Source organism: Chelonia mydas, chromosome 11 (genome assembly GCF_015237465.2).
Source record: "Chelonia mydas isolate rCheMyd1 chromosome 11, rCheMyd1.pri.v2, whole genome shotgun sequence".
In the NCBI taxonomy this organism is placed as follows: domain Eukaryota; kingdom Metazoa; phylum Chordata; order Testudines; family Cheloniidae; genus Chelonia; species Chelonia mydas.
In genome coordinates this window covers 60,695,950-60,711,823 of record NC_051251.2, presented here as the reverse complement: position 1 = coordinate 60,711,823, position 15,874 = coordinate 60,695,950, and the positions used below count along the sequence as shown (strand labels likewise).

Sequence of the window (15,874 nt, the reverse complement as noted above, 5' to 3'; positions counted from 1 at the left end):
TACTCTCAGTGCCAGCCAGAGAGGGTTTTTCTAGAGCAAGATAAGGCAGACCCAGCCTCTGCCTAGTATACAGCCTGCCTTCTCTCCGAGATGTCCCCTCCCACACTTTTCACAGAGAGTTTTCCTTTGGTGAGAACTAAAGGAAGGTAGCATTTGCCCCTTTGTTTACAAATGCCATACTTTACCCCTGCCTCCATTTCATTGTTATTGCTTTTCCATTTATAAGTAATTATAGACTGCGCTGAATTGCTCCCTTTTCAACCCTATCTCCAGCTGAAGCATGCTCTGCAAGGTTGAAGGGGCGGGTATCCCTGGGTCCAGTACTGTCCTTCAACCCCTTCAGGCCCAATGTGGAGTTTGTGCACCCCATCACACTCCTCTAGTCCTTAATGGGAGTGTTGCCTGACTAGGTGTGGACTAACAAGGACTGGAAGATTTGAGGGACCATTATTTTGATTATTCCAGGTTAATATTACAGTGTAAGATTTAATATCCAGTGCATTGTGCTGATAGTGCTAAAATGATTTACCACATATAATGTTTTAACTAGCAGTTATAATATAATAACAGTCACCCCCTCACTTGGGAAGTCGATGGGAGCTGCGCTTGAAGGTCAGGTCACACGTTTAGGGCCATTTTTTAAAACCTTGGCCTCAGTTCATTCAGAATGTGGGGTTTGTTTCTGCCCTGAAACAATCCAGGAAGAGCTGTAAAAATAATGAAGGTAAAAGATGTAGGCATATTTTATAATTCATCGAGCCATGAATGAGCAGTTCAAATTAGAGCAAAATAAGGGAATATAGAATGTTTATTCAGCCAAACCAATGTTTTCTCTGGGATCTAAAAAATACTTAATAATAAATGACAACTCCCATCCCACAGCAAAGCAATAATTTAAAAACTAAATTTACATTGTAATTAGCCTTTCAGAAATGTGAAGAACTTCAATATAGACGTCCACTAATAACCTCACGGCTGCTGGAAAGCCTGTTCCACCCACACGTGCTGTTTAATTAAACTCCGCGTTCCTCATTCATACACACAGACAGTGATGAAGAGCAGGTGGTTCCTACTTTGAAGCTAATGGATAGATGGATCTTGATATAACGCAGTGAGATTATCTTGCTTGTACCCTTGACTTTTTTTTTTTTTTTTTGTAAAGCTAGCTTTGCTTTTCTCATAAGGGCTACAAAATTTAGCATTTCTACCACAGACTCTACTGGACATTAGTTTTACTTAATGTTGCAGATTATTTTCCACAATGAAAAACAATTAAAAACCACTAGTTTAGAGCGCCTCATTGGCAAAGGTGGAAAGTATTGCATTGCTGGAGTGGCCTTGGGACTACTACTTACTCGCAGAGATGGTAGCGGGAAAGTTTACAGTGAAGCATGGGGGAACCCTGCCATTCAGGCTGCGGGGGCCAGAACCATTCAGGTTCAAGGTCCCCTACAGCTGTCCTTTCACACCGCAACTTCCTTCTCCGCCTTACCCATCTTCCCGGGGACCTCAGGAGAGAAGGAAATGTTGGAGGGAGGGAAAGAGAGGCTGGGCAGCAGGAAGGGAGATTTTCCAGCTCTCCTGTGGTGTGAATAACCTCCTTCCATGTAGACTGGGCTTTTATAGGTTCTTAAACTCCTCAAATCTAAGGTGAGTATGTGGGGACTTGATGTTCTGTGGGTATTGCACGCAGCTCTTGTGATGGGTGAGTGGCACTCAGAGAATCACCTGCTGGCCTGTTCACAGCTTGACAGTAGCCTCAAAGGAGATTGTATTGGATTATGACAGCTGCAGTGGTGGGCTGCAGGGAACAGGATGAAGGAATCATGAAAGAACGGTGATGACCACAGAACTAAACGTTTCATATTACCTGTGTTTGCTTGTCCAATATATATTTTTGCTACATCCAGCATATGTAGTGTATTGCACTACTCTCTGAAAGCAGGAAGTATTCTTATTATATACCATCAATATGTGGGTACTCATTAGTGAAATATAGTGAGCCTACGTGTGCTCTTATAGCAGTGTTCACTAAAGATTTCAAAACACTTCACAGGGCATCATTATCCTCAAAGTACTGACAGGGAAACAGGCAGTGAGAAGTGCTGTGCCCACTGCCACATACTGGGCAAGGGCAGAGAGTTGGGTTCAGAACTTGTCTCCTTACTCTCGGTCCCTTGCTCGAATTGCTAGATCATGTTTTTCAGCAGTAGTATTTTGTATTATTTGAGAGTTTGTGGGCAGCTTCGGATGCACTTGGAAGCTCAATCAGCATATCTGGGGAATAAAAAAAAGGAGGTATCATAAACATGTTGGGTGGGGTTCCCCCATCGTCTGCTAGAGAAGTTGGGGGGGAAATCAACTCAAAAACCTCCATTTGAGACATGCTTCACACCTGCAGGGTGACAAAGGGCCTCCAGGGCAGAGGTAGGTGGTGCTCCATTAGACACTAGGTCCTTATAACCAGGCTGAGGGAGCTCAGTAAGAAAAAGACTATGAAGGAGGTAGGACTATCCTGCAGTGCAGAAGAAGCAGCCAAAGGGGATGATAGAGGTGCAGTGCTGCCTCTTGAGGCAAACAGGTGCTATGACTAGAGACAGTTATGCATGTTTAGCGAATGTGGAAACTCAGTTATAGGCTGTAAAAAGGAGGACGAGAAAGGCTGATGGATATAACACCAGGGCTTCACCAAGAAAGATGTCCCACTTTGCATTGCCGCTGCACTAACTAATTCAAACGATGAAGTATTTAAAGTCTTAGAGACTACTTAATCTAGAATAAAATGGGTCTTTTTTACCCAATTCTAACAGCCATTTAAAGAGAAAATTTAATCATAGGATAATCAATGGAGTGAGTAATATTACTGGTTGAATGATGAATGGCTCCTGGAAGAAAGGATATTTTTATGTATGACTTCTGACAGCTAAGGTAGCTCTAAGCTTCAGCCTGAAATAAATAGACATCTTATCCGTAGCAAGCTGAATGCTTCAAATAGTGCAGGCAAAGACATGATAACTCCCATCTCTAACGTTTTGGATTTTTCTTTTTGTTGCATTGTGTTTTGCCTCCCACTGTTGCTGGGTCAACTTCCATTTTTCAGGAGAAATTCTTTAAAAGGTGTTCTTGCGTAAAGAAAAATTTCCCAGAGAGCTAAACTTGATTTTTAGACTACATCCCCTTGAGGAGGGCACTTACATCTCTTCAGTGTACCACTCACACTAGTGTTTTCCTACACTAACACCCCAAGGATAAGAAAAAATAAGGTCAAAATATAATAGCTAATCCTGGTACAACAGATGTTGATGATTCAATAAAACCAGTTGAACTGTGATACTGAAGGAGAGAAACTGCTCTTAACTCCTTTTTCTGAAACTGGCTGTATGCAAATCAGATGATCTCTTCTGTCCTTGACCCCTTTGCTCCTACTCTCAGGGCCCTTTCCACCTGAACACCCCGTCTTGGTTCTCCCCTCCATCCTCCAAGTCTTTCCTTCTGTTTCTGCAGCTGCTGAGCGGAGTACTTTGGAGAAAGTTCCATGCTGAATTCCTCCTCTTTTATAGGTTATTCTCTCTTCTCTGCCCTCTGTTCTTGGTAACAGTGTGTCACAATAGCCTGTATTCCTCTATCATATGAAGGCTAACTGTGCACCAGCCCACAGCCCTGTTCAGCTGTTTGTGGATCTGCGATAGGTAGAAACTACTACTGATCTTCCTTTTTATGATCTTGTGAGCCATTTCACCCCCCAAAAATACGGACTCCAGGGAAAGTTAGTCAGCATTGTTCCCCTGAATACTAACAGTCAAATCCAAATCACAGATGAAATTAAACGAGACACCCCCACCTTATTTAAGAGAGAAAAAAATAGATACATACAAGTAGTAAAGAAAAGCATTTCTTGTTTCTCATCTAGGCAAGGACTCCAAGTGTCACTAAGTAATCTTCCTTTCAAGAAGAAAAGGAGTACTTGTGGCACCTTAGAGACTAACAAATTTATTTGAGCATAAGCTTTCATGAGCTACAGCTCACTTCATCAGCTTATGTTCAAATAAATTAGTCTCTAAGGTGCCACAAGTACTCCTTTTCTTTTTGCGGATACAGACTAACACAGCTGCTACTCTGAAACCTTCCTCTCATGGAGTTTTAGTCCAACCATGTTTAACCGCATCTTTGTATCACTTCATTGGGATACGTCTCTGATTCCACGTTTAAAGTCTGGTCCCTTTCCTCTTGTTCTTTCCCCGTATGCCTACCAATCCTCTCCTCACTTTTTTTCTTCTTTACCCATACTCATCTTCACGTCTTTTTCTGTGCTTCTACCTACAATCTATGACCCTGATTCACCAAGTCCCATTGACTTCCATGGGTCTTAAGCACATGCTTAATTGCTAATCTTAACAGGGATGCTTTCTTGAATCAGGACCCATGTTTGGAACAGTCTCCCAGCTCCAACAGGCATCTTCTCTCCACTTCAGCTCCCTTTTTAATAGGATGCTTGTTTCATAAAGCCTTCGGACATCAAAGAGCAGACTGCTGTCCTTTCTGCACCCAGTCCTACATTTAAAGTATTGTCCTCTTTTTACTTTTGTCTGAGTTAGAGCGTAAGCTCTTCTGGGTAATTGCTGTCTAATTCTGCATTCCTTTATGGCACTACATGATTATGTATACAAATACAACGACCGGGGAAGGTGCAAGAGGCAGCTTAAGGATGAACCAGCCCCTCTGAAGATGCCCAGAGCTTGCCACATAATAGAGACAATCTGAGAACTATTTATTTTCAGATGGTCTTTAAGCTATTTGGGAGCTGGGGGGCAGGGAATGAATCTGGAGTTTCCAGAGGAATGGAATTGGATAGTCAGATTTCCCATGGGGATATGACATCCAGGGGAGAATCTGTGTTCACGAGAAGCAAAGAAAGATATTTTCCTGCGCCCCAAATTCCTGCAGGAGCCAGTTGGAGAGACAGATATGCAGCTCTCACCTTGTATTGTATTTTCAATTTATAACTTTTAGAAAGCACAATTAGATTTACTATTTCCATATCATTTTGAAAAATGCCCTATTATTGGTTGGATTTTTTTCTTTTTATAGACTGTCCAGAAAAGGGAATATAGAAATTAATGGCAGGCTGACATATTAGTTTGTTCACAAAACCTCTTTGTAGCTGTTATTGTATGGACCCCCTGGCTGTAGAATAGAGTGTCAGTTTCTTAGAAAGATGGAAGAATCTGCCAATACATTCGTCTCTCAAATGTTTCATTTATTTTTGAGTCTGTACGGAGGCTAACATCTCTCTTCTCTGCCAGCACCACACTGATGCAATCTCTTCTTCTGTATTTTGTTCCCTAGCTAGCCTTGCACTATTTTTATTCTAGGAAGAGGGATAGATACTTAGAGAATGAGTGTAATTAGCTTGAAGATGTGGTGGCAGTATACTTAATTGTTATGTAGGATTTGCTGTCAAAGGACTCCCACACCTGGGGCTGGTGATAAATAAGCCTGAAGCAAGGTGATTGTTGGTCTCTTAGAACATTTTTGTTTGAACTTCACCTTGGTGATGACAGGTTTCAGAGTAGCAGCCATGTTAGTCTGTATCAGTAAAAAGAAAAGGAGTACTTGTGGCACTTTAGAGACTAACAAATTTATTAGAGCATAAGCTTTCGTGAGCTACAGCTCACTTCATTGGATGCATAAAAGTGGAAAATATAGTGGGGAGATTTTATATACACAGAGAACATGAAACAATGGGTGTTACCATACACACTATAACAAGAGTGATCAGGTAAGGTGAGCTATTCCCAGCAGGAGAGCGGGGGTGGGGGGACCTTTTATAGTGATAATCAAGGTGGGCCATTTCCAGCAGTTTACAAAAACAGTAGGAGGGGAAATAAACATGGGGAAATAGTTTTACTTTGTGTAATGACACATCTACTCCCAGTCTTTATTCAAGCCTAAAGTAATGGTGTCCAGTTTGCAAATTAATTCCAATTCAGCAGTCTCTCATTGGAGTCTGTTTTTGAAGTCTTTTTGTTGTAATATTGTGACTTTTAGGTCTGTAATTGAGTAACCAGAGAGACTGAAGTGTTCTCCAACTGGTTTTTGAATGTTATAATTCTTGACGTCTGATTTGTGTCTATTTATTCTTTTACGTAGAGACTGTCCAGTTTGGCCAATGTACATGGCAGAGGGGCATTGCTGGCACATGATGGCATATATCACATTGGTAGATGCGCAGGTGAACGAGCCTCTGAAAGTGTGGCTGATGTGATTAGGCCCTATGATGGTGTCCCCGAATAGATATGTGGACACAGTTGGCAACGGGCTTTGTTGCAAGGATAGGTTCCTGGGTTAGTGGTTCTGTTGTGTGGTGTGTGGTTGCTGGTGAGTATTTGCTTCAGGTTGGGGGGCTGTCTGTAAGCAAGGACTGGTCTGTCTCCCAAGATCTGTGAGAGTGATGGGTCATCCTTCAGGATAGGTTGTAGATCCTTGATGATGCGTTGGAGAGGTGTTCATTGGGGGCTGAAGGTGATGGCTAGTGGCGTTCTGTTATTTTCTTTGTTGTTATTTTCTGGCTCTGTCAATCTGTTTCTTCACTTCAGCAGGTGGGTACTGTAGTTGTAAGAACGCTTTATAGAGATCTTGTAGGTGTTTGTCTCAGTCTGAGGGGTTGGAGCAAATGCAGTTGTATCGTAGAGCTTGGCTGTAGACAATGGATCGTGTGATGTAGTCTGGATGAAAGCTGGAGGCATGTAGGTAGGAATAGTGGTCAGTAGGTTTCCGGTATAGGGTGATGTTTATGTGACCATTGCTTATTAGCACCGTAGTGTCCAGGAAGTGGATCTCTTGTGTTGACTGGTCCAGGCTGAGATTGATGGTGGGGTGGAAATTGTTGAAATCATGGTGGAATTCCTCAAGGGATTTTTTTCCATGGGTCCAGATGATGAAGATGTCATCATCTGGGAGTGGATTTGTCATTACTCAAAGTAAAACTATTTCCCCTTGTTTATTTCCCCTCCTACTGTTCTTGTAAACTGCTGGAAATGGCCCACCTTGATTATCACTATAAAAGGTCCCGTCCCCCCCATCCCCCTGCTCTCCTGCTGGTATGCTTATGCTCTAATAAATTTGTTAGTCTCTAAGGTGCCACAAGTACTCCTTTTCTTTTTTTGGTGATGACAGTATTTCCAGAAAAAACATTGGCTAACCACCCCCTAGCTGCACAGTGACCGTCAGACTTAAAGACAGCTTAAAGGGATTTCCTCTAAAAGAGATGTATGCATAAAAATAAGCATTAGACATTTAAAACATAGGAATAGTCACTTTTTTGATGTATGTAAAGGTTAGAGATGGATTCAAATGAAGGATATGGACCTGAACACACCCAGTTTCTGAGGAGTTGGCTCCAGATCTTGTATTTAGTAGGTTAAGCTTTTCTCTGTTAAAACACAAATCAACATATTTGCTGCATACGTGTCTGGGTCGTTATGGCTTATTTTCGTAATAAAACGAGTTTTGGTACTGAAGAATCAGGGATTTCTAGCACAGAGAAACTGAGTGACAATAACTATTCCACTATACCTATTCTAATATAACTCCCCAGTGTGGATTTCCTATTCTGGAATAAAAGTGACATTCTGCTTACAGCTATGTTGGTCAATGTCTCCATGTAGATAAGCCCTCAGTAAAGCTATGGAAAAGTGAGCTGGATTCTATTCCGAATCATGCATAGTCAACTAAGTTATGATTGCTAGATCTTTGTTACAAGTGATATTGTAATAAACATAAAGAATACAGCTTAGAGTTTGAGATCCCAGTATGAATTTGCAGTGTTGACAGTAGAAAAATCTACTCTTGATTTATCATCTTAGCAAATTTGATACAGAAGTCACTGAGAGAGGATAAATGTGTCATTTTTAGAGCCACTTAGACTATAACCCTACTTTAATTGCAGAAAATACAAAATAAGTGCCAAATGGAAGTATGAACAGCAATTTTTTCTCTTTATTACTGACACAAAGAAGCCATGAGCTTAGTCTTTCTTTCAAACTCTATAAATTCATACTGCTAGAAATGTTCAGAGTATTATTTACCCAGAAAAAGAAGTAAAGTCTATCTACGGATTGTTACAGTTCTGAAGCAACAGACGGGAAAGACAGTATTGATTTAAGTAAGCCTGATAGTTTTACACTAAACAATTTGAAATGAGAAAATAAGACTTACAGTTTAAAGATTTCCCTTCCAGTAGTAGCTTGAATATTCTTAATCAGTATGGCCATAGTCCAGATTGTTATCAGGACATTCATTCCTCACATATTATGGTCCTTCTTTTGCCCTGGAATAGTCCTGCCACTATATTCAGGTAGCCAAATACTCTATGCAGAATTCAAGTAACCACGAAGTCCAATCGTTTTCTTATCCCTTAGGATCAAATGCACTGAAAACAACCAGAGTTAAAGAATTGTCTTTGGGGAAAAAAAAGTCAACTCAAGAAATATCCCCCTTCAGTCGAGCTTAGCAAAAGCTACAGCTTCCTCCTTCTGTGAAAAGTTAAGCCTTAGATACTGTATCTCTGCCAATAAGCTTTACAAGCAGAGACTTCTCCAGTTTTAGACTCTTTTTGGATTTAGAAAATTGGAAGGACAGGCTCTATTAAGAACCAATTAAAGTGACATTCCAGCATGAGAGGAGCGCTCAGAACACTGCTATAATCAGTTAAAATGTAATGGAATTTCTAACTCTCCCTCCCCGCTGCATGGAAGTATCAAGGGGGAAAATCCTGGCCCAACTGGAGTTTTGCCCTTGACTTCAATAAGGCCAGGATTCCACCCAAGTGTTTTGAAACAATACCACACCAACCTATATCATCATCATATCTCACAAGCTAAGCAGGGGAGGGTCAGGCTTGTCCAGGACTTTGTTAGCAGACCTCCAAGGAGAAAACCTCAGGCTGCATTAGCTATTCAGTGTAACACGCTGGAGGTGCTGCCTTTAAAATGAAATGGAAAACCGAGTTATGAATGAATCAAATCAAAGCTATTCTTGGCGGTTGTGGACAGCTGCTATATATGTATTCATTTATTTATAAAAGGAGAACACCTTTTCAAAATACTAGGAACCATGAAGTTGCACAGTACCAAATCTATATAACTACCTATATCTATTTACCTAACTACACTTACCTTTGTCCGCCTCCCACCCCTTCTCTTCTACTGCTGGTCTCACATGATTTGTCGAGTCTTTTCTTAAACTAAGCCCTGATCCTGCAAAAACTTATGCACAGGCTTAACTTTGTGCACTGTGGGTAGGTCTCATTGAATGGGATAACGCCTGGTACTTTAAAAATGAAGTGTTTGCAGCACTGGGGACTCAGATTGTAGACCGTGCGGGACAGGGATCATAGCTTCTTGTGTGTTGGTATAGTGCCAAGCACAATGTACAGTAATAATGGGACCACTCATGCTCACTAATGATCCCATGACACTATTTTTGTAGGAGGGCGTTGGCAGAGGTGCTCTGATCAAGCTCCACTTTCGGTGCTCATCTCATTCTTATTTACCTAACTTCCCCCTGGAGTTACAACCCCCTAGAGTACAATAGTGTAATTCACTTCCTAGCCTAACATGGCATGTAGGGTAACTGTGTGCTCTCAAACATCCGCTGTAGTCCTTCCCAGAGCTGCACTTCGGTGTTGGATGATATGACTTTGGTATCTGTAGCTGGTAATGTCACGGGGGGAGGAGTCTGAAAGATACTCTATTAATATAAAGGGTTTTAAAAAGAAATGAAGTAAGACGACAGCTTTTAAAGTGTGCTCCACGCGGCACTTTGGGGTGGCTCACTGAAAGCTGGCAGGTCACATGGTGCAGGCTCTGCTCCTCGTCTCCAGCTGCTAAATTGTATTATGACACTGTTAAATATACATTAAATAACTTCCTAATATCACTTTCCTAAGTAAATGGCTTTCATTGCCTCAGGGATGTTCTGCAATTGCAAGCAGGAGGGGGCTGATCAACAAGACTCTCTCTCTACTAAGATGTGGTCCATTCTCTGAAAAAGCTTGAGAATCCTTGAAATAAGATGCTAAAGAGACAGAAAGACATTACACTTTCAGAACACTTCTAAATCTTCTCCAGCATTCCTGGTTAGATGAAGTGTCTCAAATAATAAGCCCTAATAAAGATGCCAATCGCACTAGCTGAGCCAAGATTTTCAAGAGTAACCTTTTTTGGGGGTGGGGGTGGGGGGAATACCTTTTGGGATGCCCAAATCATCAGTCACTTTTGAAAATATTAGAAATGTCTGTGGGACTTCATGCAGGTTAAAGGTTCATTTGTGAGGATTGCCTTGCTGGACTGGAGCCAAAAGGTACAACAATGCACAGAGGAGAAGCGGAAGTTTTAGAACATTGTTAACTTTACATTCTCTGTTTATTGCACAAATCCCAGAATTTCCAGGTGCCACTTCTTGGAAGCATCACTGCACATCCCCTAGAACGTGCAGTGGCTCTCACAAAAACAAATATTTGACTCTGCAATGCATCCTTTAGTAGCATTGCCAGGGGATTAATGATAAAGTAGGTGAAAAAGCCTTATCTACAACATCTGACCAATACAAACACACACATCATTTGCATTAAGAGTAAATGTGCCCAGAAAATAAAGGATGCCTCAAAGACCTACTGCTAATGCCTAGGACATCTGCAAACCAGTTATTTCCCTTGCATCCTGCACTCCAAACAAACAAAACAACCCAACTCAAACCGGTACTGGTACTGACTTCCCAAGTGAAAGCATCACAGATAGGAGACTAATTCAAATTGTCCACTAGTCAATCACACAACCACATGCACACACAGCTAAAATGCAAGTGCCATGCATACCATCCAGCGGTCATGATTATACATTCCTCCCAGGTTTTTTTAAAATAGCCATGTCACTACCCATTTGTCTGTTTTAGAATGTGAACATATGATAACACGGCTGACCAGGCTGGTTTGGGATTTGTACCTTTCCGAAGCGACAGAGGATTGTGTCCCCATTACAGTAGAAGGAGCACAGATCACAATCTAAAATCTGTAACAAGGATATGAGAAGCTTGTACACTTCCATTCTCATTACAGTGTTTGTCAAAAAGACAAATTAACGTTGTGCCATTTTCGACTCTCATTACAATCTTTGTCATCAGATTAAATATTAGACTTTTAATGTCTCTGTGAATTATAGCAACATGCTCTACTATGTTGACCTTTTCGATATTCAGTATTTTGATTGGCTGGCATTTCCACTCCTCCCCTACCTGGAACCACCACACTGAACCTGTTGGAAGGGCTGGAATGGGCAGCCAAAGAGAATGCAGAATAGTGAAAAGGTCACCATGGTACAGTCCTTCCCATCTTTCACAGAATTTATTGCATCATTAAAATTCTTATGGCAAGGTATGAGAAGACTGAGAATGGGTACCATCTAAAACCCCTCTCATTACTATGCTACAGGTGAATCGCAAGGTTTTACTAAAACAGCAAAAATGAAGAGCCAAAAATCCAAACTATGTTCAAACTACAAAATATCTGCCTACACTTAACGCCTCCCCCACCTCCACCCCAGGTTTGTTAAATAAATTTTGAAGGCAGCTCTGCTTGCACTCCCCTTCCTAAGCTGGGTTTGTGTACATGGTGGGGCAATGTACAGAGACATGATTTCTAAAGGACACTAATGTGTTGCACAAGGACACTAATGAGTTGCACACTAATGTGTAGCCCCTGCTGGTAGCCCCTCATTGTGAGGGAACAAGGTTCTACATTACCTGTACTTAACAGGCGCAATCTGGCCCTGTATATGCATTGGGTTACATTTTGAGGATCCTGAACAGCTGATTTATAGTAAGCCTTGTAGTGTATCTTTAAGTAAACATCTTGGTTGCACTAGTGTAGTCAAACTTATTATACAGTGTCCTGGTATCCCAAGAACTTCTGGGATGCCAGAAACATTCCCCCTCACTTTTTTTTTTTTAAGCTCAATCAAAATCAGTCTAGACAGGGCAAAACTGCTCTGGCCATTGAAGTGGGGTGATAGAGGGAGTGGGTGCTGCTACCTTTGACCCTCACTTCCTTTTTCCGTAGGGGTACCAGAGCCATGCGGACTTTTGTGCAAACCGTGCATGGTTCCACGGTGAGATTTCATAAAGATCTGAAACCATATGCAATAATGAATTAAAAAAAAATCACACTGCATCTCAAATCTTGAATTACACAGCCCTAAAAATGTTTCCACAAAAACATCCTGGCTTTTGATACTGGAAAATAGTCACCTTACCTTGAAGACTTCTGTCATGGTTTCTCAGCAGCCGCAGTTGAGCTCCAGGACCAGGCTACTCACTCACTGGACGAGTGGACACACAATACTGCGTGCCTGTATTTTGTTCACTGGTTTTCTTTCCCTTCCCCAGGGAATGTGATAGTAAAAGGATCAGCCCAGGTCACATTGTCACAGGCCCAGCTCTGCTTTGAGAATTTTGGCAAAAGCTGCTGTACTTGAACCGCTTCAGCCGGCCATGGTCTGTACTTCTCTGAAGAACCTGTACTGTCTCCCCCAGACTATGCGACTGAGTCTTTCTTTCAAATCTTCCAGAAAGCACAGGAAGAATCCTTTGCGTTTACAATTCAAATCACCTTGATCATGTGGCCTAGCACCACCCAAAACCAACTCAGTTAAGGAATCCCTGGATCTGGCAAGAAAGAAAGCACCCGTTCTTAATGACAATAATGACAACAATTTCAAGGGCTGCTTGGGAACACCCTGAGGATCACTTGCTAATGATGCTGGGATAGGTGTGGCTGCAGTTGCTATCCCTTTCATGTCCCAACTCCATTTACTTAACGTCCCTATAGCTATGGGAATTTCTTCCTCACCTTTGCCACAACACTACAATCCTCTCGCCCTCCGAATGTTGTGTACAGAGATGCATTTAGAGGGAATCTAAACTGATATATGCTGTTGATCCCTTATGAAACAGGCTATTGTTAAGGGCTCACAGCCTGGAACATATGCAGTGTTGTTGGTCCCAGAGAGCCAAGATGGGTGAGAATATATCTTTTATTGGACCATCTTCTGTTGGTGAGAGAGAGAGAAGCTTTTGAGCTTACACAGAGATCTTCTTTGGGTCATGGAATGTAGGCATTTTAATGGCTACTGTGGGGGAATGGGATCACAGCAGTAGAATCTCAGAACAATGCATACCTCTAACTGCAGGGGTTAGATACATACAGGGAAATTTCCTCAGGCAACCAGAGAAGGCCCATCCAGACTGGCAGCAACTGAAGCATTGTGTGTGAAGTCACTCCTGCCTGTGGAGAGAAGGAGAGGGGAATGTGTGACTTTTCTTTTGTTCTGGGGGAGGAGGAGTAAGGAGAGAGAGGTGACTGAGGAAAACTAGCTCAGTTAACTAAAGGTGCAAATTTAAAGGGTATTAGCTAAAGTACATTAAATCCCTGTGTAGATGGTCTCTTCAAAAGTAAAATGGCCTCAGTTTGGTTATCTTAATTAGCATTAGTGAATTCACTAAGTGACTCAATTAACTGGGGGCTTGTCTACTTAAGCAATTAGACCACAGCAAGGTGAAGGGTGAATCTACCACACACTAGCCTGCCTTGGTCTCACTGCCTATGAGGACCCTGCTGACGTGTGTTAATAGTTTGTTACTGCACTTTGAGATAGTCCAGTTTCAAAAGAGACTAGACCAAGAGTGTTTTAACAAATGTAATACACATCAGCAAGGTCTATGCAGACAGTTAGACCAGGGCAGGCTAGTATGGGTAGATTCACCCCTCACCTTGGGGTGGTCTAATTGTTTATGTAGACAAACCTTAAGGCTCCTTTACTTCTCCATTGGAACTTCCACACAGGAGTTTAATGAATTTAAATTAACACAACTTAATTTGACTTAATTTCCAATTATAGACAAGCCCTTAATCTCATTTCCCCTGTTTGTCTCCAGAAGTAGGCCTAAGAAACCTGAACTCTCACCTATCAAGAAGGAGGCAAGGGAGAGGAGACAAGGTAGTCAGACCAGAAAGGTAAGTGTCTCTTTGAACCAGCCTTAGATTGGAACAGCCTAAGCCAGAGAAGGGACTAAAAGTTAGCAGGGAAAAAATAAAAAGCTAGCAGGCTAATGGGCATAGATGGACCTTCTGGACAAGTATCATATTTGGGGCTAGAACTAGCCTCCTATCATATCCTGGCTGCTGGGTACATTTATAGTACTCTGGAATTATCTCTAATAATATCTTAATGGGCGAAAGTGTAGGAAGAAGTGGGGACTAGACCACATTCCAGTCTGCTGAGTAATTAAGTGTCAATTTAAGCAGGGAGAAGACTAGTGCAGTTAGGTGCAAAGAGAATGGAGTTAAGTAGTGAAGAGAAATGAAAGAGAAAATAGGATTTTTAAACCAAGGATGGAAAGGGTCTGTCAAAGATTAAAGATGAGATGGCAGCCAGGTGTGCACAGAAGTAGTTGTCTACCCCCTTGTGGGAGGCCATAATTACAGAATTTGCATGTCTCTAAGTGTGAAATCTGTGTAGGGCTAGTGCCCCACTCGTGCTAAACTCTTCAAAAATGAAGGGGAGGAAGTGAGACCATAACCCACCCCTCCAGTGGAGCTGGCCAGCTGGACTGATCATTCATACTGGACCCTCTTACATGGGGCTGTGGTTTAAGTACACAAAGTGGTTTAAATTGAGAAGAGAGGTATCCAGGATTCTGTGCCTCAAGGCTAGCAAAAAGAAACTATGGCATGTTTATAGAAGACACCATAATATAGATAGAATATAATCTTGTCATCCTGAAAGTTTTCATGTTTTATGGACTCTCCTTACTCTTCTACCACTTAAATGTAGCCATCTTTGGTGCAGAATCCAATAGCTATTCTGTACCACCATTGCTGTAAATCAGGGAGGAGGAGACTAACTTATACCCAGATTTTCCCACAATGCACTAGCACATCTCTTTGACCTGAGATAAGGAAACCTTGGCTCTTAGTTTTGCTTTAAAACCCTGTTTATTATTCTGTAGTGAATGTCATGCCCATGCAGGGTTTTATGCCCGTTTGTATTACCTGGTTCTGGCCTGTTCATCAGCCTCTGTTCAGGGTGACCAAAAAGCATTTTAAAAAAAGAAAAATATATATTTGTGTTTGAAACTTGTGAGGCTCATACAAACGTAGAAAAATTCAATCAAGCAGGAAAGTTAAATGGGCTGGAAAATGTATCTCTTAATTCCTGGCTAAGAGTTGCAACACCAAGAAGGAGGTGGGAATGTCATAACTTGAAAATATCATGAGGACAGTCACATGTCAAAGGAGTGTGGATTGGACAGCTGCAGGAGGCACAGGTCACTTTGGTACCAGGTAGCCCATCAAGTGATTCTGGACAGCACCAGCAAAGAGGTGGGATGAACTGAATTCCAAGAACAAGTTCAGGACAAAGATGACTTGTGGCCCAACCAAAATTAGACCTTTCCAGATCTGGGTCCCTGCAATCAGCTTCGCAGCCCTCTCCAGTAGTAAGGGTACCTCCAGGAGCATGAGCAGCATCAATCGGACAGAAGAGAATGGGTTCCTCTTTAGATAAATTGAATCCAAAGTTTGATACCTTCCCTGAAAGCCATGTCTCTGATATGGAGGCTGAGACATCCCCAGGGGTTGGGTCAATGACCATTTCATACTTAAAACTAAAACCCTGGGGGTAGATATTTTAAATGTAGTCTCTTAAGGTGAAAGCTCATGCGACCTCTTGCTGCCAGCGAGGGTGGGTAACTCTTCTAGACAGCAAACAGGTGATGCTGCCATGATACTAGATTATCATTTGAACATCTCTGGAGTGCA

The 15,874-nt window shown here is 41.9% G+C and overlaps 2 long non-coding RNA genes across 3 annotated transcripts in view; one reads left to right on the top strand and one right to left on the bottom strand.

Annotated features, from left to right (window-relative positions):
- Nucleotides 1–883: 883 nt before the first annotated feature.
- LOC122462383 lies at nucleotides 884–13,453 on the bottom strand. Its single transcript, XR_006284893.1, has 4 exons — nucleotides 13,233–13,453; nucleotides 12,309–12,720; nucleotides 8,218–8,431; nucleotides 884–2,277 (listed from the first exon to the last, which is right to left on the bottom strand). It is a non-coding gene; the product is annotated as an uncharacterized LOC122462383 (long non-coding RNA).
- A 423-nt stretch (nucleotides 13,454–13,876) lies between these two features.
- Nucleotides 13,877–15,874, top strand: part of LOC122462473 — a 67,372-nt gene continuing 65,374 nt past the window's right edge. Inside the window, exon 1 of one of the 2 annotated variants that reach the window (XR_006285020.1) lies at nucleotides 13,877–14,068. This is a non-coding gene — a long non-coding RNA (uncharacterized LOC122462473). The remainder of the gene's footprint in view (nucleotides 14,069–15,874) is intronic. The other variant, XR_006285019.1, reaches the window with a different exon arrangement.